Genomic DNA, 20,155 nt, shown 5'->3' with positions numbered 1-20,155 from the left:
GTCCTCATCCTGGGCCCATAGAAACCAACTCCCCTCTGTAGCTCCAGTGGGATCCTGGTTCTAAACAGGGAAGCAAAGAAGCTTCCATAGGGAGGAGGGAAGCAGAAATTGAAGGAAAGAGGGAGGGAGACAAGAGGCAGAGAGAGAGGGAGGCAGGAGGAAGGGAAGGCGTAGGGAACAGAGAGAAGCTGCCCAGACAAGGGCCTGGCAGCCCAAGGATGGGAAGACAGGACAGGGCAGAGGCCACGCTGCCAGGCACAGTCGCCTTGTGGGCCTCAGTTCCCTCGTCATCATAGCATGGGAATAGGTCCTACCTTCTCAAAGTGTGGCTGTGGGGGTAAAATGACTTAATCACACCATTCAGAGGTCTAGAAAGTGCCCCAAAGTGGCAAAAGTTAATATTCGATTTCTATCATTTCTGTAGGCCAGTGGCTCTCTGTCGGTTCAGAATCCACCTGAGTCAGCCAGGGAGCTTGAAAAAGCCCACAAACCCCAAAGCTCCGGCCCCGCGCCAGAGGTTTGGATTCAGATGGTCTGACCTTGGGCCCCTGCATGTCCGCCTGTACCAGGCAACCCTAACCTGCCGCCACCCGGGGGAGGAGAGGGGGGAAGCCGGACACAGTCCCAGGCCGGAGCCCACCAGGGAGGTGCCGTAAAGTGAGACAGACTGATGGGGGGACGGGGCAGAAAGGGGAAAGGAGGGGAGAGGGCCAGGGTAAGGCCTCCTCTCTGCCTGCCCACCCTCCCCCACCCGGGGCCACCAGAGTCTGGGGCCTGCTGAGGAATGCAAGGAATGCAGCCAGGCCTGGCACGGCCATCTCTGGGTCCCCTCCCCCTCCCATCCACAGTCGGGTCCCGGCCAGGTCACCAACCCAGGTCACCAGCCGCCTCTCCCAGAAGGCTCCAGCAACCACTCAGTCCTCCTGGCCTGAACGCCTTCCCCCCTGGCCCCCTCCTCCAAGTGCCCGTCCTGAACCCCTTCTCCTCTGGGGCCCCCACACCTCCAATGCTGGACCACAGGGCGCAGCCCAGGCATCCCAGCACGAAACCCTTATCGGTGGTGGAGTGAGTGACAATGACAGCCGGCATGTGGCTGGCAGTTTATCACCTGCCCTGGAGGCAGGAATGGCCTGAGACGGCTTCCCAGAGGTGGTGACCTTTAGGCCAAGACGCAAAGAAAAAAGGCAGTGAGAGCCCTAAACAAAGGCCAGCAGAGCAGCAGGAGGTGGAGGGGGGCAGGGCCTTCCGACCAGAGGGGGGTCCGGCCCCCTCCCAGGGCAGTGGGAGCCATGGAGGACTTTAAGGGGGGAAGGGACCCACTCGGACCTCCAGGGCACCAGCAGTCCTCCACCCGGCTCTCTCCCAGGGATGGAAAAGCGGAGCTGGCCCCCCGGGGGGCCGGGGTATCCCAGATCCTGCCCGCCACCGCCACCGGCTGAGGGCCGGGCCCTGGCTCCTTCCTGCCAGGCCGCGACGAGACCCCAGCAGAGCTGCTTCCTGCATCCCTGAGCCTCTTCCCCGATAATTAAACCGTAAGCTGATTAGTCAAGGAAAACCTTTAATTAGCCCTTGAAATCATTCAGGAAAATTATAACCTCCTCTCCGGGCATCCTGCCGCCCTCTGCCAGGGCCTGGGCGGTACCGCGAGGAAGCAGGGAGCGGGGGAGGTGGGCTCCTGCCTCTGCCGGGAGAGCCTCGCAGGGCCGAGCCGGGCCGGGCCAGGCCCGGGGAAGTGAGGCGCCTCGCGGGGGAGGAGGCCACGTCATGAAGTACTTGGGACCAGGTCCAGCAAGAGGCGGGCATGGCCTGGGCTGGAACAGGAGGCTACTTTGCTGAGACACGTCACAAATAAATGGAGAGAGAGACCAGGCTCATGGCCTGGGAGAGGCAATGTCACGTCTGTGTGTGAGGCAAGATGCTCATCTCATGCCTAAATCGAATTACAAAAAGCCAAATGGCCAAGACACCCTGGAAGGCTCTCTACAACACTAAGGCTGAGCAACTGGGGAGACAGTGGGGTGCTGATGCAGGAGCAGGCAAAGGGCACGAGGAAAGAGGAGGACACCCGAAACGGACCCATCACACACACAGGGATGTGTACATGGATGACTGCGGATCTGGACGGAAAATATGAAACTGGGTGCCTACCTCACCACCCCCAACACCACACACACACACACACACACACACACACACACACACACACACACACACACACACACGAACTGCGGATCAAAGAAAGACTAAATGTGAAAAACAGACCTACAAAACGACAAAGGAAATGATGAGAAATGTGACTAGGATAAACTAAGTGCTTCTGCTCATCAAAAGACAGAATAAAAAAAGTGAAAAGACAAGGCACAGACCGAGGGCAGGCAGGAGAACCACCTTAGAAACACTCAGGTTCTCGGCCAGATCTGAGATTTAACTCACAGAAATTCAAAATGAAGATGCAGACAGCCCAGAGGAACACCAGGCAAGTGACTTGGATGGGGTGTCACAGAAAGAAGGGTGTCCCGGGGGCAGAGGCTCAGGGAGGTGAGAAAGGCTGCTGGCACCAGCTGGCAGGCCGGGCCCAGCACTGCCCCTTGGCTCCCCACCCCCCATCTCTGAAATGGGCCGAATCTCTCTAGGAAGGACTGGGCAGAAGCAGGGTGGGGTCCTGTCGGGCACTGGGCCTCGCACAGGCAAACGCTCACTTGGTCTCCCTAGCAATCAGCCTCGGGAACGCGGACTCCCCAGGCCCAAGGTCACTTCAGATCTGGGAGGTTGGGGTGTGGCCGGAAGGCTAAGAGTCCAAGAGACAGGCTCCAACAGGGTCATAACTGGGTCTGTTTATCCACCAGTGCGTCCTGCGAGGCCATGAAGGGCCTGGCACGCCACACTATTTATTGAGAACCAAAAAAAGCCAATCACACTCATATTTCTATGCCAGGCACCGGGATAAGTAGGTTAGCAGCAGAACTTGAGACAGGCCCTAGGGCACCCAGAGTGGCCTCGGTCCTAGAGGGGAAGCAACTGAGACGTGGAGAGGCCCGAGTGGCTGCCACAGCTCGAGTCCAGAGCAGCGGGGAGATCTGAACCCGGCTTCCTTCAGCTCCTCAAAAGCCCCTTGCCTTCTGCACGGAACCTCTACCCAGGCGGCTCCCTCAGCCCACCAGGTGCTCAGCCTTCAAGTGGCATTTCCTCCTCAGGAAAGCCCGGCCCTCAGCCTCGCCTGAACTGGGGGGCAGCTGGGGGGGCTCCCAACATACACTCCAGCAGTGCTGCTCACCACTTACCACAGCTCATTCATTCAGCCCGCCAGCGTTTATTAAGCGACTACGTGATGACACAGCAAGGGACACAGCGAAGGGCCCCCCCCCGCCCCTTGAGGCTACATCTTGGGGGATGGGGAGGACATAACCTCCTCACCCACCGTCATGATGGAGCAGAAGCAGCCAAGAAAACCAACAGGGGAAGAGAGGCAAAGAGAGGGACTTTCACTGCTGTAGACAGGGGCTCGGCAGAGCTGGCCCAGGAGCTTGTGGGGCCTTGGAGGTGTTCCCCCAAAGAGATGAAGCCGCGGGAGGGTCCCCAGCAGACTCACCCCAGTAGGGCCTCGACGTGATCTGACCCAGGCTCCCTCCAGCTGGGCCTCGGGACAGACTGTTGGGGCAGCCAGGGAGGGGGTGTGAGGAGGCTGCCACAAAGGTCCAGGTAGGAGTTGGGGGTGCCTGGAACTGGGGGGTGATCACAAAGAGAGGGAGGCACCGGGTTCTAATCTAAAGGAGGGCAGCACATGACAACGTGGATGTGGAGGAAGAGGCCAAGAGGCAGGATGACGCCAGCTTCCCGGCCTGATCCAGAGGTTGGACAGGGTGCTGGGAGCTAGGCAGGGTGCTGGGGGAGAAGGAGGCTTGGGAGTCTGGTCTATTTTGCCTTTCTCCCCATCACTCTTTGGTCAAGGTCTGGGTCGCCTGCTAGATTGTACTCAGCTGTGTTGACCCCTAGGTCCCGTGGTCCCAGCACAGGGCATATCAAGGAATAAGCACTTGCCTCCCAGGGGCAGGATGGGTAAGAGGTGGCAGGGAGAGGCACCCAGAGAGAGAGGAGCACATGACAAAAGGTTCACCTTGGTGCATAGGTTACCTCTGCAGAAGAAGAGCAGATAAAATGCTCCAAGGTCAATTAAAAAGTCTGACAGACCCAGGGCTGGGGAGGAGGTGGAGCCGCTGCTGGGTGCTGCAGGTGCCACTTGGGACAGTTGTGTGTTCTGATAAAGGTGACAAGACCTGAGCCTCTGACCCGAGCACTGCACCCTGGATGTGGGCCCTGGAGGAGCCCAGCAGATGTGTCAGGGAGACGTGCACACCTGTGCGGCAGGAGCAGAGACATAAGCTATGGTTTGTGTGCACAACAGACACCACACAGCAACGAGGGGGAACGAAGGACTCACCTCCCACCGCACGGGGTCATCCTCACAAACTAAGGATGAGAGGACAGACAGACAGAGGACATGCTGGAAGGGTCCGTGTGCATGAGGTCCCAAAGCAGCCCCGGTGGCGGGCTGTAACTCGGGGGCACACCTGGGAAAACCTCCAGAAAAGCAGGGACCCAGTGACCTCCATGGTCAGGGAAGTGGCTGCTACTGGGGTGGTGATTGAGAGGGCGATGGGGGGCTCCTGGGGTGCTGTGTTCTCAGTCTCGTCCAGGTGTGGCGAAGGGCTGTCACCTGAAAGTGACCTGACAAACGGCCATGTGCAATGATGCACTTTGTGTAGGCATGTTATGATGCACGACTCTCTTTTGAAAAATTTTTTAAAATTAAAGAATAGTTGATTTACAATGTCGTGTCAATCTGTTGTGTCAATTTCTGCTGTACGGCAAAAGTGACGCAGTCCACACACACATTCTTTTTCACGTTTCTTTAAGGTTTAAAAAGAGGTGGAATTACAAATGTACATAGACAGACAGACAGACACACACACACAGCATTTCAGAATCAACTAATCCAGGGCCAGGCTGCTGGGAAGATTCTTCAGAAGAAAGGGGGACAGGGCTGTGGCAGAGGCAGCAGAGGAGGCGTCCCAAGGGAGGGGGGCTGGGGGAGGTGCCCTCACCTGGGGGAGGCAGGAGCCCGGTCTGCTCCCCCATCCCCAGCACCAAGGAGGAGGAGGAGGAGGAGGGCGGGAGGGGCGGGGGAGGCCCAGGCGCAACCATCTGGTCTGTAGGAGGGGCTGAAATCCGACTGGGGCGAAACTGCCACACAACGCGGCTTTATCAGGAGTTTCCAGGGCCAGGATGGGGCGCTAGGGGTGGGAGCAGGGAGGGCCCAGGAGGGGGGCCTGTGCCCCTACCTGCCCAGGTGGGCCCCTCCGAGCTGTGCCTGGCTGCGCTGGGGAGGCGGGCAGAGAGAGTGGGGGGGTCCAGAGCCGGACCAGGCACCAGGGCTCAGCTCCCAGCCTGCTGGCTCTGTGACCCCAGGCCAGTCCCCCGGGATTGTCAATGCCTTCTCCTTAAAAAAGAGCTAATGAGAACATCTACATCTTGGGGTTGCTGGGAGTTTGTAATAAACTGGTTCCCTGAAAACACCCAGAGGTGCGCCTGCTAATCCCAAACACTAGAGAGCAACGCCTTGGGGACGAACCCTAGCAGTGAATGGGCTCTGAGCACTTCAGTGCATTCTGCCCGATGAGCAGGCGTTCGTGTCCTCAAAACAGCCCCGTGAGGCGGAAGAGTATGCCCCACTTTGTAGATGAGGACACGGAGGCAAGAGAGTTGAAGTGACTTGTCTGGGGTCACACAGCCAAGTGTGACAAAGCTGGCTCCAGAGTCTGTGCCCTTGACTGCTAGGGTGTCAGACAGGTTAAGAGCGCCCGATGGGAGCCAGGCAGGCCTAGGTTCGAGTCCCAGGCTGCCACTCTCTCGCTGTGCCTCGGTTTCCTCTTCTTAGGGAAAGCAAAAATGTCCCCAGTGGACAGGAAAGGAAGCCCGGTAGTTTTCAACAAACACAGAGCTGCTTCTCTTCATTCATATTAAAACCCGAACCATGCCGGGGACCACCCGGCACCTCACTGTCAGAGGTCAAAGCATCAGGTAACACCTGTCCCCAGGGCGAGCACAAGAGCAGACCCCGGTGCCACCAGGCACAGGTTCTCGGGCAGGCTGAGACACTCCCGGCAGAGCTAGCGGGACGCACAGCTGGGAGCCCTGAGCACCCCCAGAGGTACGGGGACACGTCACGCCGCTTAACTTCACGCAGCCACGGGAAGCACAAGGAAGCCTCCTACATCCTGACACAGAACTTGAGTGAAAAATGCAGGGGCAGGACAGAATACAAACATGGGAAGTCCGCTCCATCTGAGCAAAAACAAAAGCGGCGGCCGGGGTGGGGTGGGGGGAGCACGTGCAGAACCAAATGCGTAGGAAGGGAAAGCAAGGGGAGCAAGGCCGCCCCTGGGAAGGGGCCGAGCACCGGGTGGGAAAGAGGCTTTATCACGCTCTGCCCTTCTGCGCGGTGCGCGGTTTCTCAACTTCAAATAGGTAACTCATGCAGACGGGGCAAAAATGGGCCTCCCTAAACTGAAAATGCAGGAGAAGAGAAATGAGGTTAATAACACCTTCTCCTTGGGGGCTGGGGCCGCGCCACCGCAGGATGCTCCGAACCTCACATCTGGCGCCTGGCACGGGAGCCAGGGGCGGGCGGGGAGGAGGCTGCAGCCCAGAGGGGACATGGCCCATGAGCTTCCTGTGTGCCAGGCAACGTGCTCAGCACTTGGCAGTACGGTCTCCTCCAATCCTCCCAAGAGCCCATTGAACAGGAGAGGGAGGTGAGGCCCAGAGGCTCCGGTTCTTCCCTGGTCCCCCGCCCACCAGGGGGTCAGGCTGAGGGATGTGTATGGAAGGTGTGGCCCTGGCAGAGAAGTTGCTGTTGTTGGCTGGCAGGGGGCAGTAGGTGACCTGGCACCCTGGGGAAGGGCAGGACCAGAGGGCCCCAAGACAAGGGCTGCAGTGAGGGGTGGCTTCTGCCGCATCTGTCATAGCTGGCTCCCCAGCGACCTGGGAAAGCGCCCTTTCTGACCCTTGGTGCGCCCCCGCCGCCGCCCTCCGTTCCAAGGCAGCGGTCAGATAACAAGCCCCAGCCCCGGATGGGTGGCTGGGGCGGGAAGGGTCCCATTTCCCTGGCCGTGACTTGGAAGGAGTCTGCTTCCTGCTGGCGGCATCTGCGGCCGCCCAGCTTGGGAGATGGGAGAAACAGCTGCTGGGGACACCCCGAGCGGCGTCTGGCCAGGAAGTCTGGCTCACTGTGAGCCAGCACGACGGGGGGCGGGGGGGGGTGAGGTAACCGGCAAGAAGGGGAAGGGGGCTGTGGGGGGGCCCTGAGGGAGGTCAGGACCCAGTGCTCGCCCGGGTTGAACTGGCCCCCAAAGAGTTTTCCATCTAAAGAGGAGCCCGGGTGAGAACAGGAAGGGGCCTTGTCTTACCCAAATCACTCCCAGATCCTTGCAGGGCCACTGCAACAAGCAGTGACTCTAGAGCTCAAAGTCCTGGCGTTCAAGTCCTGCCTCTGCCATTTGCCTGCTGTGTGACCTCAGGTCAGTCACATACCTCTCAGGTCTCAATTTTCTCATCTCTAATGTGGGGCTGATAATGGCACCTACCTCACAGGCTGTTGGGAAGATCTAATGAGTTCACGCGGGTGAAGCACTTACAACCCCGGCCAGCACACAGGGCTCTCCTGCATCACTGCCACCCCCTTCTGCGTGGACGATCCCAGCAGCCCACTCATGGGTCCCCCTGCCGTGATCTGTTCCCCACATGGCAGCCCAAGCAATCGGTATAAAAGGGAAAGCAGACGTTGCCCAAAGCCCTCTGATGGCTCCCTCACACACAGTGAAACCCACACTCCTGCCCATCCCACAGCCTCCCCACCTCCTAGACCCCACCACCTACTCTGCCCATCAGCCTCCGAGACGGGACTTGAGCATCTCAAGCCCATCTGGCCCTCAGGGCTTTGCGCTTTCCATACCCACGACCTGATCTATTCCTTCCACCGAGGCCTGACTCACTCCCTCCATCAGACGTCTCCTTCCCCACAAGGCTCCCCCGCTGGTCAGGTGCCTCCCCATCCCAGCCTGACCATTCTGGGCTGTCACTGTCTGGGGACAGGTCTGTGTCCCTCACTGTACTGTAACCCGGTGAGGGCGGGGCTTGGGTTGTGCTGGTCCCCACTGGGACCAAGGGTCAGACACACACGAGTGTATCAAGGCTTTGCCCAACGCTTTCTGAGCTGCGCCTGCTTCCTCTTCCCCTCCTTCCTGAGGAGGTTCAGGTCAGTACCGTGCCCTTTCCCAAACGCCAGCCCAAGGAGAAGTGGGCCTAAGTTGTACCCACTGCCCTAGATGCCCTAGAGGGCAAAGGTCAAGGCCCTCCTCAGCCTGCCTTCTCTTCTGGGTGTGGGGGCTCAGTAGGTGGCAGGCACCAGCCAAGCTCATCATGTGAACCATCTCCCTGCTTCCAACCAGCTGGGGGGGCAGCAGGTACAAAACCTATCAACTTGGGGCTAAGGACACCATTTCATCAAGGGCCGCCAATGCCAGAAGCAGGATGAGGAGCCACGGGAACCCTCAAGCACCCTGGTACAAAAGCTTAGGGGAACAATTTGGAAGGTCCAGCATTGCCACTGCGAGGCATATACCCAAGAGAGACTCGCCAGACTACACCAGGAGTCACATTCTAGAGTGTTCATTGCAATGCTGTTTGTTCCAGTCCCAGGGGGAACCACTTATTAAATGGCTCACAAAAGGTGAACGGGCAACTCCTGTGTGCAAAAAGGGAAAACGAATGACCTGCCCTGGACCTGCCCATGGCCATGTGGAGAAAGAGCCGAAAGAACAAATAAACACTGCAGACGGAGCAGGCTGTTTACTATGGCACCATTTATCCGATCTGTAAAGTGGGAGGCGCGACCCTGGGCAGCCATGAGAACCACGTGCTGGGCAATCTGAGCCAGATCCTCCAGGGCACGCCTGGGCAGCAGTATTTTTGAAAGCTCTCCAGGTGACTGCAATACACGGCCAGGGTTTGGTGCGATAGCTCTGTAGTTGTGAATCCACCCGAAGGTAGTAACAGCAGAGGAAGGCTGGACACCCAATCCAGCCCCTGGGCTACAATCAGCAGAGAAGGTGGGGAGAGAGGGGGCAGAGAAGAGGGGCCTTTAACTGTATCCACTTGGTGCTCCGTCCCAGGTTGGACACTGGAAACGTGGGTGTTTTGCTACAATGAAAGCCCCACTTTTTTCACTGCACTGAAATGTATCACAAGGAAAAAACTGGCAAAGAGAAATCATTTGCCCAAGGTCCCACGGCTGGTAAGTGATGGGGCAGGAACCTGAATGTGTGTGTCCAGGGCCAAAGCCCTATCACCACCCCCTTATCTGTGCTGAGCCCTGAGATGCCGAGTGAGCTGGCACCACCAGGCCCCGAGGCTGGCCGGCCTCATAAGGCTGCCTGGCCATGTGCCCACACAGTGACCCTGCCAGAGCCAGGTGGGGGCAGGGTGGCTGCCGGAGCAAGCCGGGAGGCTGATGGAGAGGCTATGCCACCACCTCTGAGACCCTCCCCAGGGAGCTGTAGCAGCGGCAGCCTCAAGACTAGTGCTAATCCGGAGTTCTGTTGTGGCTTAGCAATAAAGAACCTGACTAGCATCCATGAGGACGCAGGTTCGATCCCTGGCCCTGCTCAGTGGGTTAAGGGTCTGGCATTGCTATGAGCTGTGGTGTGGGTTGCAGACGCAGCTTGGATCCTGCTGGCATACACCAGCAGCTACAGCGCTGATTCGACCTCTAGCCTGGGAACTTCCATATGCCGCAGGTACAGCCATAAAAAGAAAAAAGAAATTAGTGCTTACCCAGTTCCTATTTTGTTCCAGGCCCTAGGCCTAGCGTTTATGCTCTGCACCCTCACAGCAGTTCTACAGGGTAGCCACTATCATTATTCCCATTTTGCAGAGAAGGAAACAGGCCCAGCCTACAGTCACACAGCCTGTAAGTGATGGAGCTGGGTGTGAGCCAGGCACCCTTGCTCCAGCATCCTCTCGAATTACTCCCTAGTACCACCCCAGAGTGCCACACACGGGGCAGCTACTCATCGGCCCCTGCCCAATGCCCCCACCAGGCTGGGCAGCCTAGGGGTCTCACACAGGCCACACGCTGCCCACAAGCCCCCAACTCTGCATCCCTGGCCTCCACTCACACCTTTCCTCCTGCCTGGCCAACGCTTTCCCATCCCCCTACTCGTCCTTCAGAGCTTGCCCAGGGACAGAGTTCTTGGCCCCGGTTGGACATTCTCCGGGTCCCCGGAACATGTCCTCGCAGGTGGCATCACCACTGGTAGAGATGGAGCCATGTATCACAGGCTAGGGGTCTGGGTCCAGTCTGCTCCCACCGAGGGACACTGAGGGCCCTCAGGGGCCAGGGGCTCTGTGTATTTTGTCCACTGCTGCAGACTCAGCACACAGCACCCAGCCCCGTGCCCAACATTCAATCCCCACCGACCAGCATCCTCTGCAGACTCTGCAGACGAGGCAGTGCTTCAGGTGGAAACTCAGGGAAAGGACAACCTGGAGAAATTCCTGCCCTCGAGGGGCCCAGCATCGAGATAGAGAACAATAGCGAGATAAGGAGTGTCTGGGGGCAGGCTGGTCAGGCGCAGGTTCCAGATTAGAGGCAACTGGAAAGTCAAAGACCTGGAGGGAGGCATGAGCCCATGGAGCTGAAGAGCAAACAGGCCGGTGTGCTTGGACCTTGGGGAGGGATGGGGAGAGCAGTAGGAAGTGGGATGGGCGTGCCTGAAGACCATGATGAGAGCCTGGGGTTTTAAATACAGAGAACACCCGACTCTGTCCAGGGTACCGCCCCAGGACCCCCGCCAGAAGCCTGTCAGACTCCCTCGGACTCTGGGCCACCCACAAACACCCCATCCCACAGGCCCAGGGGAGCCTCTCCTCCCAGATCACACCCCTCCATGGAGGCCAAAGAGACAGCCCTGCCCAGCCCAGCCCCCTGCTTCCAGGAACAGACCTTCAGCAAGCTACGATGTGGTGACTAGGGCCAGGAGCTCTGGGGTCATTCAAGATTCAGCTTGGAATCTGCTTCTGTCACTCAGTAGAAACTCTTTGAGCCTCACTTTGTCTGTCTGTAAAGTGGGTCCATCTGGTACCCACTTCACAAGATTATGGTATAAGTCCGGGCACACAGGGCGCTGAGTACAATGTTAACTCTCATTAAGCATCAACCAACATCATGAGAATCTGAGAGCCTGCGGAGCCTACAACTCTGAACCCCGAGTTCAAATCTGAGCTGCACCACTTACTCATGAGAAGACCCTGGGCAAATCACTTAACCTCTTAATAATGGCACCAAGCCCATAAGGTTGTGTTCACGATCAAAGGTAATGTAAAGCATTTAGAACAGAGCCTGACACACAGTAAGTGCTCTAGGAGTGTTTGCTCTTATTTTCATCATCTGTGGGAGGAGGGCTTTCTCCTCTTCCCCTCCCCCGCCCCCCCCCGCCCCCGCAGGAAGCACCCTTGACCTTGTTCTTGAATGTCCTACCCCTCCTCTTCAGCAACACGTCCCACCTGGGTTTTAACTTCTGACCCCTGAGAACATCACCTGTCGGGCCACCAGGTTCTGATCTTTGCCCCCTTTGGTCAGGCCCCACTTTTGATCCCATACAGATGTCCCCCAACCTAAATCTCATTCATTTGCTCCACTAGCTGCTGCCCTAAACCTCCAACTCTCAGACCCTCGCAGGCACATCCTCCCTTCAAATTGACCCCCATTTTTTTAGACATTCGCCCCCCTGCCCCTCCAACACGCTCCTACTTCAAATTTCCAATTTTGCACCCCTTCGCCACGCCCCCTTTGCTACCACGACCTCTGACCTACTCTACACCTCCCCCCTGTTCAACGTAGACCCGCGACCCACCCACGACGCGACCCTTTCCTTCGCGAGTCAACTTTGACCCCAGCGGCCCCGCCCCCTATTCCCGTAAACGCTCTCCCACCGCCATCGCCGGACCCCCCCCACGTCGCCTGGCCAGATCGCTTATCCTACCGGCTCGGCACCGCAGTCGCTCGCGGCCTAGCTGCTCGGCCCGGAACTTGGCGCGCTCACGCCGCCCTCAGCTCTCTTGCGCCGCCGCCACCACGGCCACTGCTGCCGCCATGTTGAATCCCCAACGAACATCCGGGGCTTTCCCCCCTCGCCGCCCACCAGTCCCCATAGCAACGGGGCTGACCGGCCCGGGGCAGGGCCGGCTCAGGGGCGGAGCTGGGTGCCCGGCAGGGTCCGCTCCAGCCTCTGATTGGTGAAGATCGTCCAATCGGAAACCTTAGGGAGGAAAATGCCAAGCCGGGATTGGAAAATTTGGAAAGGGTGCGGGGAGGCTGGCTCCAGCCGGCTGAGATTCTTAAAGGGGAAAATGGTTAGGCGCCTGCAACAGTCCTTCCCACCTTCTCTCAAAAGCAGTCATGGGGGGTAGAAGGCAGGCATGGGTGATTATGGCCAGAAACAGCTTTTGAACTTTTACTATGTGCCAGACACCCCGTCAAGTGCTTTACTTGCATTATCTTGCTGAATACTCGTCACAACCCTGTTATTAATATCCGTTTTACAGATTAAAAACTGAGGTTCAGCGGGGCGAACTAGCTCAGTTGGGATCATAGTCAATAAATAGTGAGTTTGGACGACCTTTGTCTGTCTGAGTCCGGGAACTTGACCTGGAACCAGGACACTGATTGATCTTAATCTTTTTAATAAGTTTTTTCAAAAGTATTTATTTGATTTGTTGGAGTTCCCGTCGTGGCTCAGTGGTTAACGAATCCGATTAGGAACCCTGAGGTTGCGGGTTCGATCTCTGGCCTTGCTCAGTGGGTTAAGTATCTGGCCTTGCTGTGAGCTGTGCTGTAGGTTACAGTTGCTGTTCGGATCCCACGTTGCTGTGACTCTAGTAGGGCGGCATCTACAGCTTCGATTCGACTCCTAGCCTGGGAACCTCCATATGCCGCGGAGGGGCCCTAGAAATGGCAAAAAGACGAAAAAAAAAAAAAAAAAAGAAGTAATTGATTTGTTTAAAAAAAAAAAAAAAAAAAAGGAGGGGGAGGAGGATGGGAAACCCCCGTAAACTAAACATTTTTTTCCTGGATTTCACTCACTGGTCTCCAGCCACTTTGCTAAAAAAAAATCAAGTACTCATCTACCTCAAGGTCATTGCATTGACTATTCCTTTTGTTGGGCATAGACTCTCCCCCCTGGTACCTTCATGGCTCCGTCCCTTCTCTTCTTCAGGGTTTTACTCAAATGTCACCTTATCAGTGGGACTGTTCCTGCCCACCCTGACTAAAGCAGCCAAAGTCCCTCTCACATGCTACTAAACCACTTACCTTCTCTGCTTTTTCTTATTTTTTGTTCCTCTTATCACGTTCTAACAGGCTAGATGATTAGCTAATCATAGTTATTGTTTTTCTCCTGCTGGAATGTCAGCTCCATGAGAGCATGGATTTTTGTCTGTTTTGTTCACTGTGGGCTGCCCATTTGTTGAATGGATGGTTGGATGAGGTGTAAAGCCACTTTTTCAGAGATACTCTTAAATGTTTAGTGCATCTTCCCTGCCCTAGCACAGTGTCTAGCGCATGGTGGGCATTTAATTAACATCTGTAGCAGCAATGAATGAGTGACTGTGTAATGAGGTTTTTTTGTTTTTTTGTTTGTTTGTTTGTTTTGGCCACCCAGTGGCATATGGAGTTCTGGAGTTCCAGGGCCAGGGATCAAATCTGAGTCACAGCAACATCGGCTCCTTAACCCACGATGCCGGGGATCAAACCTGTGTCTAAGTGCTCCCAAGATGCCCATGATCCCTTTGTGCCATAGTGGGAACTCCAATGAGTTTTTTTTTTTAAACCTATACCTTTATCTACTGTTTTTTGTTTGTTTGGTTTTGGTTTTTTTCTCCCTGTTTTGGCATATCCAAGGCATAAGTAGTCTCTGAGCTGGGGATCAGATCCCAGCCTCAGTTGCCTAGGCCATAGCTGCGGCAATGCCAGACTCTTAACCCACTGTGCTGGACCTGGGATCCAACCTGTGTCCCAGGCTCCAGAAATGCCACCAGATCTTGTTGAGCCACATCAGGAACTTTATCTAAGTTTTTTTTAAAAAACTGGTATTGGAAACACACATTTATAAGGAATTTTGTATCTTTTAAACACAAGATTATAAATATCACCAGTATCTTTCCGTATCGTTAAATATTCTCCAAGAACATTCATTTTAATGGCTGCATAAGATGCCATTCTACCAGTGAACAGCAATGTGTTTGAACCATTCTTTCTTGCTGCACATCCAAACGCTGATAAATATTTTGCTGTTATAAATGAGTCACATACACCCCTATCCAAGTGGCTAAATATTTGTGCACATCTCTAATTATTTCCTTTGAACAGATTATCACAAATGGTACAGCTGGGTCAAAGGAAATGTACGTCTTTAAGCTTTAATAATAGTAACGATTCCCAGGCTTCAAACATTTCTATGCACCGATGCATGGTGCTAAGCCGGGTAAGTTAAACAGCAGGGGCTGTGGTTATTCCTGCTTTGCAGAGGAGGAAACTGAGGCTTACAGAAGTAACTTCATTTGCTTAAAATCACACACTGGACTCATCCCCCGCTTTGACGCCCAGGCATGGCGCTCGCTAACTGCCCTCTGCTGCCTCCCCATGGCCTGGGACACACATTGCCAAATTGCGCTGCAGGGATTCGGATCAGACTCCTGCCTGCGTGGAGGGAATATGCCCTTTAATGTATCCTCGCTCCAGCATTAAACATTCTTGCTTTTCTGTTCTTTTGAAGTCTTTATGTCTTACCAAGTCTCTGTTTTCAAAAAAGCAAATCTAGTAACTGAGATGACAGCACTTTATTCAGGTGAGGGAGAATGGCCAGGTGCACCCGTTGCCTGTTCCATGCCCTGCACACAATTCAGAACCGTGTTTGGGGAAGCCCTCTCGTGACTTAGTTGAGCATCTCAGGCAGAGATCAGAGCCACAGAACAAGTCTAGTGGCAGCCTTACCCCAAGGGCTTCCTCAGGGCCATGAGAGAGATCAGGCCCCAAAGAGCCTCCTTTTTTATTTTTATGTTTTTATTTTTTGGTCTTTTTAGGGCCACACCTGCGGCATATGGAGGCTCCCAGGAGTCAAATCAGAGCTGTAGCCGCCATTCTACACCACAGCTCATGGCAATGCTGGATTCTTAACCCACGGAGTGAGGCCAGGGATCAAACCTGCAACCTCATGGTTCCTGGTCGGATTTGTTTCCACTGCACCACAATGGGAACTCCCAAAGAGCCTCCTTCAGAGGGTTTCCTGGAGGCGTTGGTGAAGAGGTAAGAGCCAATGAATGGAAGGTGAGGAGAGTGAGGAGGATTTGGCCTCATAAAAATGATAAATTTCAATACATCAAGGAAAAAAAAATCAATATAATAGCAAGCAAAGCTTTTCTGTCCTTTATATGTAAAGAGCATTTACAAATCGATAAGAACATATGATAGAAAAATAGGCAAAGAACAGGAGCCCAGATTTAAAATGCAGACAATGAATAAGAAAAAAAACCAGAATTGGAATTCCCATTGTGGCATTGCCCTGAGCTGTGGTGTAGGTGGCAGACGTGGCTCGGATCCTGCGTGTTGCTGTGGCTGTGGTGTAGGATGGCAGCTGTAGCTCTGATTTGACCCTTAGCCTGGGAATTTCCATATGCCAAGAATGCGGCCCTAAAAAGCAAGGAAACAATTTAAAAAAAGAAAGAAAGAAAGAAAAGAAAAGAAAAAAAGAATTGGAGTTCCTACTGTGGTGCAATGGATTAAAGGTACAACTCCAGGGAGTTCCTGTTGTGGCTCAGAAAGTTAAGAACTCAACACAGTGTCCGGGAGGATGCAGGTTCAATCCCTGGTCTTGCTCAGTGGGTTAAAGATTCAGCCTTGCTGCAAGCTGTGGTGTAGGTCGCAGATGCGCCTTGGATCTGATGTTGCGGTAGTGTGGTGTAGACTACAGCTCCAGCTCCCATTCGCCCCCTGGCCATATGCTGAAGGTATTGCCTTAAAAGGAAAAAGAAGGGAGTCCTATCTTGGCTCAGCAGAAACGAATCTAACCAGTATCCATGAGGATGCAGTTTCCATCCCTGGCCTCACTCAGTGGGTTAAGGATCTGGCGGCGTTGCCACGAGGTGAGCTGTGGTGTAAGTCACAGATGCAGCTCAGATCTGGTGTTGCTGTGGCCGTGGCATCAGACGGCGGTCACAGCTCGGATCTGACTCCTAGGCTGGGAACTTCCATGTGCCATATGGGAGGGTGCGGGCCTAAAAAAGATAGAAAAAAAAAAGGCATTTGTTTTGGTCTCTCAGAAAAATGTTTAGTTAACATTCTAATCAATGCTGATGAGAATGCAAGATATAACACTGCTTTCATATCCAACTTGTCAGGCTGTGATCCTGGGCAAGCTGTTGGCAATATTCATCAAGAGACTTAGCGATGCTGTATACCCTTTGATGAAGCAATTTTACTTCTAGGAATTGTTCAAGGGAAAGAAAAGCTGTAGACAAAGGTGTGTATGTGAAGACATTCGTCATTGGTGCTACTCGAGGAAGACTTTTTTACTCACCACTGTTTTCTAATTGTTGATTTATCATAGTGTACTGAACGATACTGACGATATGCAATTTCCTCTATTCTTGCACAATTCAGTCGCTTCCAGCTTTTGTTTTGTTTTGCTTTGCTTTTTTAGGGCCGCACTTGGGACATAGAGAGGTTTCCAGGCTAGGAGTCGAATCGGAGCTGTAGCTGCTGGCCTACAGCACAGCCCCGGCAACTCAGGATCCAAGCCGAGTCTTCGACCCACACCACAGCTCACAGCAATGCCAGATCGTAACCCACTGAGCGAGGCCAGGGATCGAACCTGCATCCTCATGGATGCTAATCAGATTTGTTTCCACTGCGCCACGATGGGAACTCCCCCAACTTTCGTTAATGTCAGATGCTCTGTAAACATCTCCATGGTCTTCTCTAATCCTCCCCACTTATCTGTTAGATGGGATCCTTAGCCCCATTTAACAGACCGAGGAAACTGAGGCCTGGTAGTCGGGTAGGAAGTGAAACAACGCCGACTAGTATCCATGAGGATGAGGGTTCGATCCCCGACCTTGCTCAGTGGGTTGGGGATCCTGTGTTGCCGTGAGCTGTGGTGTAGGTCACAGACGCGGCTCGGATCCTGTGTTGCTGTGGCTGTGGTGTAGGCCAGCACCTGGGGCTTCAATGTGACCCCTAGCCTGAGAATTCCACATCCTGCGGGTGCAGCCTAAGAAAGCAAAAAAAAAAAAAAAAGATAGGATGTCGTAGTATTTGCATAAAGCCTCCACACCTCCCTCCCCGTGTGTGCTTTAAATCATCTCTACATCATTTATAATACCCCATACAGTGTAAATGCTAGGTAGATTTGAGGCTTGCATTTTGGAACTTTCTGGAATTTTTTTCCCTGGATAGTTTCTATCCATGGTTAGTTGAATCAGAGGATGCAGAATTGTAGCTGACTCTATATGGTTTCATTCAGAGCATTTTGGGAAAAGTAAATCTGATCTACAGTGACAGAGAGTAGATGAGTGGCTGCCTAAAGCTGGGAGACAGAGGGAAGGATTAACTGCAAAGGTACGTGCGGGGTTGGGAGGGACTCTTCGGGCTGCTGGGCATGTGTTGCATCTTGAGAGTGGTGGGGATTTCATGGGAATACGAGTCTGTCAGAACTCATCAAATTGTACACCTTAAGAGGGTGCAGTTAACTGTATTAAATTATATCCCAGCAGAGTTATAAAGTGTTTTTTAAATGCAGTAGAATGAAGTATGGGATTTAACTGAGTTCTCTCTGGGGCTCAGCAGGTTAAGAACCCAACTAGTATCCATGAGAACTCGGGTTCCATCCCCGGCCTCACTCAGTGGGTTAAGATTCCCGAGTTGCCACAAGCTGCGGCAGAGGTTGCAGACACAGCTCGGACCTGGCATTGCTGTGGTTGTGACTGTGCCTGGCAGCTGCAGCTCTGATTCGCACCCTGGCCCAGGAACTACGTGTGTGGTTATTTATATAATGATATATAAAAAGATCACTATATATGTATGCAATGTTAAAAATTAAGACTAGGATAGCCAGGAGTTCCCTTGCGGCACAGCAGGTTAAGGATCCAATGTTGTCCCTGCAATGGCGTGGGTTGCTGCTGTGGCATGGGTTCAGTCCCTGGCCACATGCCAGTTGTGGCCAAAAACAAGAAGAAAGAAAAGTATAAGATAGCCAGGAAATTTCCAGTTCTGCTTTGTTCTTTTTGTGTGTTTTTGGTTTGTTTTTTCAAGACACACCCATGGCATGTGGAAGTTTCCAGGCCAAGGATTGAACCTGTGCCACAACTGTAACCAGAGCCACAGCAATAACAACTCCAGATCCTTAACCTGCTGAACCACAGGGGAACTTCCATTTTAGGCATGGTTTGAATTTTATTTTTTTCTGACAATGAATGTGTTACTTTCTCTCTGGAAGTAAAAGACAGGCATTATTTTATTTTATTTTTTTTTTTGTCTTTTTGCCTTTTCTAGGGCCGCTTCCTGCGTCTGCAACCCACACCACAGCCCACAGCAATGCCAGATCCCCAACCCACTGAGTAAGGCCAGGGATCAAACCTGAAACCTCACGGTTCCTAGTCGGATTCATTTCCGCTGTGCCACAAAAGGAACTCCTCACGGCTGTTTCTTAAACTCACAGTTTCAGTCTTGACTCAGGGTCTTTGCACCTGCTGGTCCCTCTGCCAGGATCACTCTTCCAGTCTTTACTTTGACCGACTCCCAGTCCTTTGACTCAAATGTCACCCCTTCAGCGAGGCCTTCCCTGGACGCCACATCTAAAGTATGCTTTCCTTTCCCACATTTTAATTCCAGTGTATTTTCTTCACAGGGCTGATCATCACCTGCAATTATCTCACGATGGTATGTTTGTCTTCCAGGTTCCTTCTCTACCTCCCCCAGACTTCATAAGGGCAGAAACGCCGTCTTGGCCACTGCAGCGTCTCCAGCACGTGGCTCATAGTAGGTGCCTGGTTCTCGCGTGGTTTTTGGTTGCAATTCACAGAAACCATTCCTGGCTGAATTGAGCAACGAAGGACTTCGCTTTGTTGATGAATGCATGCAGACGCCCGAAGCCTCCTCCTTGTCTCTCCACAGCGCCCCCAGCCCTCCTAGGAGCTCCCCAGGCCCTGCTGCCCTTTCTGGGAGCCATCGCCACCCCCCTTCCCACCCACCCTCCCAGCAACACCCCCTCCCTGCCCCCCCTGCCAGGCAGGCATCTGCGTAGCCTCCAAAAGCCTTGCTCAGCTTTGACTGCCTGAAGCCTCAGGGTCTCTGGCTGGCAACCTGTCACTTCTGTGCATGTCACATATCACAGGTGTTGCAATCAGCTGTACGTGCCCGTCTCCTGCACACCCAGCAGTGGAAGCCCTAAGGGCTGGTTCTTAATCTGATTCACCTAAATCACTGTCATTCCTGCTGTTTACCTGCTCCCTCAGCATCAGGTGCTGCGCTAAGCATTTTACCTGTATTTCTCCTGCCTGCCTTCATTTAGTCTACCACTGTTTATTGAGCAGCTACCATGTAATCAGGTGCTGGGGCTAACAGGGGTGAGCGGAACCAGCAGAAACCCGTGCACCCTGGAAGCTCATATTCTGAAGGAGGAGATAAAGAATAAATGATCAGAGAGTTCCCGTTGTGGCTCAGTGGTAATGAACCCCTCTGGTATCCATGAGGATGTGGGTTCCATCCTTGGCCTCCATCAGTGGTTAAGGATCCAATATTGCTGTGAGCTGTGGTGTAGGCCAACAGCTGTGCCTCTGATTTGATCCCTAGTCTGGGAACTTCCATATGCTGCAGGTGTGGCCAAAAAGAAAAAAAAAGAAAAAAAAAAGAATAAATAATTGGGAGTTCTCGCCGCGGTGCAGTGGGTTAAGAATCTGACAGCAGTGGCTCAGATCCCCAGACCGAACACAGATTAAAGGATCCAGCGTTGCTGCACCCATGGCATTGGTCTCAGCTGTGGCT

General features: G+C 53.9%; 1 protein-coding gene across 2 annotated transcripts in view; it reads right to left on the bottom strand.

Moving 5' to 3' along the window:
* PAK4 (p21 (RAC1) activated kinase 4) overlaps nucleotides 1-12,311 on the bottom strand; it is a 44,582-nt gene extending 32,271 nt beyond the window's left edge. The window contains exon 1 of one of the 2 annotated variants that reach the window (XM_005664597.3): nucleotides 12,102-12,311. The gene's annotated coding sequence lies outside the window, so the exon portion shown is untranslated. The remainder of the gene's footprint in view (nucleotides 1-12,101) is intronic. The other variant, XM_003355889.4, reaches the window with a different exon arrangement.

This window comes from Sus scrofa, chromosome 6, assembly GCF_000003025.6.
Source record: "Sus scrofa isolate TJ Tabasco breed Duroc chromosome 6, Sscrofa11.1, whole genome shotgun sequence".
NCBI classification, from domain to species: domain Eukaryota; kingdom Metazoa; phylum Chordata; class Mammalia; order Artiodactyla; family Suidae; genus Sus; species Sus scrofa.
Note: the sequence above shows the minus strand (reverse complement) of the source record. Positions and strands in the feature narration are given on the sequence as shown.